This window comes from Oryzias latipes, chromosome 16, assembly GCF_053564925.1.
Source record: "Oryzias latipes strain Hd-rR chromosome 16, Olatipes_Hd-rR_3.1".
NCBI lineage: Eukaryota > Metazoa > Chordata > Actinopteri > Beloniformes > Adrianichthyidae > Oryzias > Oryzias latipes.
In genome coordinates this window covers 28,366,517-28,373,927 of record NC_136252.1, presented here as the reverse complement: position 1 = coordinate 28,373,927, position 7,411 = coordinate 28,366,517, and positions in this window count along the sequence as shown.

The window sequence follows — 7,411 nt, the reverse complement described above, 5'->3', positions numbered from 1 at the left end:
TCTGTTTTCTTAAACTAAGATTATTTTGCTATTGAAAAACTGTCCGGATACGATTATTTTTCTTGCAACATAGAAAATAAGACAATTTTTTTTCTTAAAACCAGAGTCTTTTTATGTCTAAAAATTCAGTGTTTGCAGTGTAAACGATAAACAAATGTCTGTCTTTTAGGACAGGATTTCTGTTCATATGCATAAATTCAGATTTGGAAATGAAGTTCTTAAAACATCATGACTTGAATCAAAGTTAAAGTCATGAAAGTTTTGCAACTTTTATGCCTTTTTATTTTTTGTTAAAAGTTCATGGTAAGGTTTTTTTTTTTAAACAGTAGGGATGTAAAGGATAAAGATACATATAAAAAATCAATCTGGTAACCACAGATATGTAGAAGATACGGAAGAGGATTAGGAGAAAAAAAAGAAAAGGCAGAGAAACTTGTTTTTTTTTCAGAATTCTGACTTTAATCTCAGAATTCTCAGATTAAAGTCAGAATCTTCTATGCCCTTTTTTGTTTTTATTTCTCCATGGCCCTAATCATCTTCCGTAAGAATAAAATGTTGATTGAGAAGTAAGTAATATATTTCTGGCAAACTTTGTCAGCTTTTCTTCCTAGTGTGCTCTCTACTGTGTTTTTTCCCTTTTTGAGTACATGTGATGCAGGCAAAAAGACGCCCAATCACAAGTTTGCTTCTACAGAGTCAATAACAAAACAGTCTTAAAGACCCTAAATAGCTGTTTTTTATGTTTTGTCAATTTGTTTTTGCTGATTAAAAATTAAAAGTGTTTTAATTTATAGTTTTAAATGCTAATCGAGTAATACATATATCTAGATTTTTGTCATTTTGAGAAAAGAATTGGACTGTGTCATAGTTAGCCGAATCATTTATGGATTGATTTGTGGATCAGGATTCAAGATTTGAATCGTGAGAAGAAAAGATGCACAACCCTACTAATCAGCTCTTTTAGTCTCCATGAAAGACTAACAAAAATGTACCATTTCAAATCTTTCTGACAGTTTTTTCTGATCTGAATGGATCAGGAGAGATCTAGTAAACTTCCTCTGAAGCATTACAACAGCATGGAAAGTCCAGATGGTCATCTGCCGACATCCCTGGACATCCCCTCCTAACAATGTTTTGATCTTTCGCCACCTTCAAAGCTTCAAAACTTCCCTTTTCCTTCCCAGAAGACATTCTGACATGTCATGCAGAGGAAGGGTCGTGTGTCACTGATAACAGATGACTGCGTTCCACTCAGATAAAGGTGCACCAGGGTCCTGGCATTTTTCATGCTGGGTAACTGTCACTGCATACTGAGGGTGCTCAGCAGACCTGAACTACTATTAATAAAAATTTGCGTCGCTTTTGTGTCACCTGTAATGAAAAGGAAAAGTGTCGACGGTGGAAACAAAAGTCGTTTGTGTGAGGAATAAAAAAAAATCTGACTACAGGCATTCTAGATGCAAACCTGCATGAAGGGTGAATTAGACTCATGGGTGATTTATTTTTGCAGATCAATACAGCAGTGATTGTGAGAGCAGGTAATACCTGAGTGAAGCACCAATGATGCATAAGAGGTGAATCTGAGAGACTGAATTTGACGCTGCAGATCTGAAATATTAAAATCATCTTTTCTATAAAGTGGAAACACTTTGTGCCTTTCAAATTCAAGCTTTGAAAGACTAATGACGCGTCAGTATTATTTAGTTTTCCCCAGTCTCGAGCTTTCAAGTCTTGTCAGAAGTCATGAAACATTCAAGGCAGTCAGTGAGGCCGGCGTCTCTATGTCGCCGTCTCTGTTTGACATGGGTGATCTCTGATCCCGCGTGCCTCCCTGATTGGGACATACCTGCACTCTGTCTTTTTTTTTCTTTTTTGTAATAGCTCTTTGAAGAGGGCAAACTTGAATGAACTTAGTAACATACATTTTGTAAAGATGTGAGATTATCTTACAGAAATAATGTAAAATTCAGATGTTGGTGCAGAAGAATTCAGCCACAATGAATGGATGGATTCCTCAAAAGAGGAAAGCTTCTCCGCTCTGTTGTTGTTGAAATGACACTTATAGGGATGTGAAGCTGCAGTTGCCTCTTAGTCCTGGAGGATGTCCAAATCTAGCAAAATCTGTTAAAAGTATTGCTTCCTGATGAAGGTCACATGAACAAAAGCTGTCAGCTTTTTCAGTGAGTTCCTGCTGGCCAGCACTTTCCACTGCAAAGCCCCAGCTCCATGTCCTACAGGCTTGTTTTACCTCGGTGCCTTTCAAGCATCAACAGAACGCTGTTGGCGCCGTATTGTCCGTCTAAACCAAGCCCACAATTCCACTCTGAGGGCCATTAGAAAACGTTTTATTTCACCTGGAAGCAATGTCTTGTAGTTCCACAGTGACTCTTATTTCTTACTGAAGCAGATTGATGTTCCATTTTTTTCTAAAGATGAACAAATCAAGAAAGCAAACTTTGATTTTTTTCTTTTTTGAGCAACACAGAATCATTTTTTACATTATTTTTTGATACATTCATTTTGAATGTATCAGACTGTTCACTTGTGTTTAAAAAGACTTCGCCTAAAATGTATAAAATAACATTTAAAATGAACAAAAAAGCACATCCAATCATAAATCTGTTTACATTTTAAAAGAAAAAATGTGGTGTGTTAAATAAAGAAACATATAGGTAAACATATAATGCTTTAATTTTCCAATGTATTCACAAAACTAATGAAGAAGACGATAATTTCAAAAAGGAATAGACATTTCAATTTAAGTAATTTTATAATTACAATAAGAATATGAGAGAAGTTATGAATGGACTAAAAATGTAATTTTCTAGTCATTATTCAGTTTAAAGTAAAAGCAGAAAAACACAGCTAACCTTGGAAAAAAGAATTGCTTTAGCAAAAACCTTAGTTATGTTTTAATGTGACAAAAAGTGCATTAGATTCACGTTTTAAAGTTAAACATAGGATCAAAGGGAAGCCTCCCCCCCACCCACAAACTCTGCTCTTTTGTTCATTATGTTGTTCACAAGACCGCAAAAGCTCATTTCCACTTCAGATCTGCCAATCAAGGTTCTGTGAGTCTGCTTTGTTAAAACTTTATTAAATCATGAACGTCAGACAGAAAACCAGACTTTTTCTCAACACCAGATTTCTGTATCTACCTTTAGTCTTGATGGTTGGCCATTTTATAAAGGTTTTTCCGTAGGTAAAGAGCTTCATTGCACATACATTCGATTACATACTGCAGCATTTACATGTTTTCAACTGACAAATTAACTCCAAATTTCAGTAAAAAAAAAAAAGAATAGCAGAAGAGCACAATGAAAAAGCCACAGTAATAATTACACAAAAAAAATTGCAGCAGCAAATTCAAAATAATTATTTTGTCATGTAACTACTTTTGAAAAGCCTTTCTTAAAAAAATGTTTTTAAATAATTTGTCAAATTTCATATTGTGGAAATAATACATTTTTAGTACATTTTTAAGTCTCAGCAGTCATAATTGAACCCGCTGCTTTGAACTCTACAAGGCCCTGTGGGTCTGAAGGTTGACCTTTTCCAGTACATAGACGACCAACAGCTGCACAGCTGAAGTTGTCATGATAAATGAAGTCTGTCTCCAAATTCACATGCTTACGGTGTCCATGGCCCTGTGCAGAAGTGAGGGTGACCAGTGAAGCAGACACAAATAATGTGTGAACTGTCTTGCATCTGATAGGATAAAGGGGAAGGTACATGAATAGGGACATGAAGAGTAGTTTAGATCAAACAGGGACAAACTGGGGGCATTGCCCTCAGCGAGGAGAAAAAGAGGCAGAGTGGCGCCTGTGGAGGTGAGTCTGTCCGTCACACTGGTGCCTGGCTTTGTTTGGCTAGAAGATTCCCTAATGATAGCCTGTCAAGGGAATCTCAGGAAAATGTGGAAGGAAAAACAGGAGTTTGGAAAACATCTGATTCATATATTTTTACTTGACATCTACAACATACACAGTTTTAACTAAACAAATGACATAAAATCAAACTTTATTTACTTCTCATGCGAAAGCAACACAGCTGGCTTTATGGATTTTTTTTTATGTTAAAAACTAAAGGATATCTTGCAAAAATTATGACTAAAAGTCAACCAACCAAACTATACAGTTACTGGCCACTTTATTAAGTACTGGGTTTGGACCCCCTTTTGCCTTCAGAACTGCCTTCATCCTTGGTGGCATTGATTCAGCAAGGTACTGGAAACATTCCTCCATCCATATTGACATGATAACATTACACAGTTGCTTCAGATTTGACGACTGCACATCCATGATGCCAATCTCCTTTTCCACCACATCCCAAAGGTGTTCTATTGGGTTGAGATCCGGTGACTGTGGAGGTCATTTGAGTCCAGTGAACTCATTGTCCTGGTCATGGAGCCAGTCTGAGATGATTCCAGCTTTATGACATGGTGCCTTATCCTGCTGGAAGTAACCATCAGAAGATGGTTTACTGTGGTCATGAAGGGATGGATATGGTCAGTAACAACACTCAGGAAGGCTGTGGTGTTGGAATCATGTTTAATTGGTACTAAGGGGCCCAAAGTGTCCCAACACAATATCCCCCAAACCATTATGCCAATCACCACCAGCATACAAGGCAGAATGGATCCATGCTTTCATGTAGTTGACGCCAAATTCGGATCCAAAAGTGTTTATAAAAATGTAAATCACATCCAAACTGCGAAGTATATGAATATATTAAGCATAATATCTGGCTTGATGCTTAGAGGAAGAAACAAGATTGTCGGTATGTGTCCACATCAGCAACCATTGGGTATTACTACAGGATTCCCCAGATCACAGTAAACTGGGCCCCGCATCACATCTGTAATGCTAAGGTGCAGGACCACCCAGACCAGGGCAATCACATTGCAATAACCCCGTTTATTAAATGAGCATGGCTATGCTCCTGGTGAAATTCATTAGTGGGAAGATAAACTAAAAAGAACCAGGCCTTACATTGGTCCTTGGGGAACCCCACACCTAATTGTATGGACTCAGTAGGAGGATATACTGATAATTACAAAATATGTTTGACAAGTAAGATAGAAATAAAATCAGTTAAGAACAACCCGAATACCAATCAGCCAAAACCAATCAATTAATTTTTTTATTAAAAAATTGTAATTGATTTCTTTTCTTAAAATTGGAGAGGTGGATACCGGTATTTATTATGGATATTTGGATTCAAGAACTTTTCAACCAGAGGACAGTAGTATCACCACTACCGGTTTTGAGGCAGCTGGTAAAAATGACTTATCTGATGAGAGTAATTTATGTGTTTAGAAAGTCATATAATGTTTTCTAAAGTTTTGTGGGAATTGGGTCTAAAAGGCACGTAGTTTGCTTTAATTGGGAGAAAACTCAGCTAAGTGCCACAGCATCAACCGGGACAAAACTTAACAGTGTTCCTCTGCTTCAAATGGGTTAAAATCAATGTTTTTAGGAATAAAATGTAGTAGCATTGATTTACCTTCTAAAGCGGTTTGTGAAATCCTCACAAGTATCTGATGCTGTCATGGGGGACTATGTTGTTAAAAATTGTGTTATGAATAATATTTCTGCAAACACGGCTTTGGGATCGGTTTGGATTTGTTTATTAAGGTTGGAAAAGTGGAGGGTTATTCCTTGTTTGACTGTATTATGAATATACTTTTGTTGTTGTTGATTCTTGAAAATTATAGATGAACCATCATTTTTGTTATTCCCCATCTCCTCTCTGCTCTTCTGCACTTTTTTATTTAGCCTTTGATGCTTTAATTTCTCCATAGTGCTACAGCTTTAGCTTTTACTAGTTTTGTTTTTAAGTTGAGCTCCAGTATCGATTGCTGAACTGACTGTCAAGCTACTTAAAGTCTGTACAGTTTAAACAATTAAAAAATTATTTGCATCATAATTTTGTTCAGATTAAAGCTAATCATTTTTTTTCTGTATTTAGAGCAAACTAGTGTAAAAAACTGAAGGGAGCCTTGTGTGGTCTGTAAACCGGATCACAGGAATCAGCCGGGTTGCCAAAAACAAATGCACCATGCGCAAATGTATAATTATAGAGTGTGATTGCTTTTGTGAAGATTGAGCAGCGAGCAATTAATGCAGTCCTATAGCCTTTTAAAGTTCTCCCTCTCTCTCTCTCTTTCTCTCTCTCTCTCTCTCTATTTATTTATTTATTTATTTATTTATTTATTTATTTATTTATTTATTTATTTATTTATTTATTTATTTATTTATTTATATATTAAACATTTAGAGGGAAAGCCTTGAAGAAAAAAAAGACTGGCATTCACATCTGCCGAGTCACAGTTTGCCAATTGTGTCAAACAGAATTGTCATTGTGAGTAAAGCATACTGTGCTTGCTCAGAAAGGTTTAGAACGTCCTGTTATAAAAAATCAGAGAAAACTCCTCTAAAGTGAAAAAAGAACATTATTCTCTTCAAATGGTACAAATTTTGGATGGCTACCAGGAGCCCGTTCAGCCATGCCAGGCCATATTTGTCAACAAGGATGTGGTCACCCAAAGCCAGCATCCAGACCAACAGGGTTATCGGCACAGCAGACAGACTGACGCAGGGGTCCTGCAACATGTTGTTACCTAAGTGAGTCAGCACAGGCAATTTGGAAACACTCTCAAGGTATAATGAGAATTCAGATGGACTCTGATTTTATCAGCACAAACAGCCCACTATTTATCAGTTCACACCTTTATTTTTCCATTTGGTTATTTCATTTCCACCAGTATTGATTTTGTGTTTACCCGCAGACTGATTGTGTTGTGGGGGAAGTTTCTTAAAGCGACGGGTTAATTAATGTGGGGGGTGTTTATCACTGCTCTGGTGATAAGGAGGAAAAATAATCTAATGAATTTAGAATTCTAATTTTGCTGTGAAATTAACATTTTTATCCTTTTGTCGCTGTGGCTAGATGGAGTGGTTTGATTTCACTCCCTTTCAAGTATAAAGGGAATCTGAATGATGCAGATCAAGAAATGGAAAATAATATTTGAATGGAACAAGAGCAGCTGATGCTTCGTACATTCATCTACACAGAACAATGTGACAAAGTAAAACAAGAGAAAGATGCACCCTGGGCAAAGTAGTTTTTAACTGGTCAACTGTATTACTCATCTTTGACTAATGTACTGAAAAACCTTGCTTTATTTATCCTAGCTAGTAAATTTAATTAGCTTCAACCGCATGCAAAAGCTGAACATTTGGAAAATGTGAGGATAATTATTCAATTTGAGAGGTTGTAATTGCATCCTTAAGAGCGAGCAGTGGTTATCCCAAGGTTGCTGCTCCTCCATCACCAAAGATTTCTGTGGCCGAAATGAGTGCAGCTCACTCAGCCGTACAATGGATTGACCTGTGCTGTGTCGACCTTT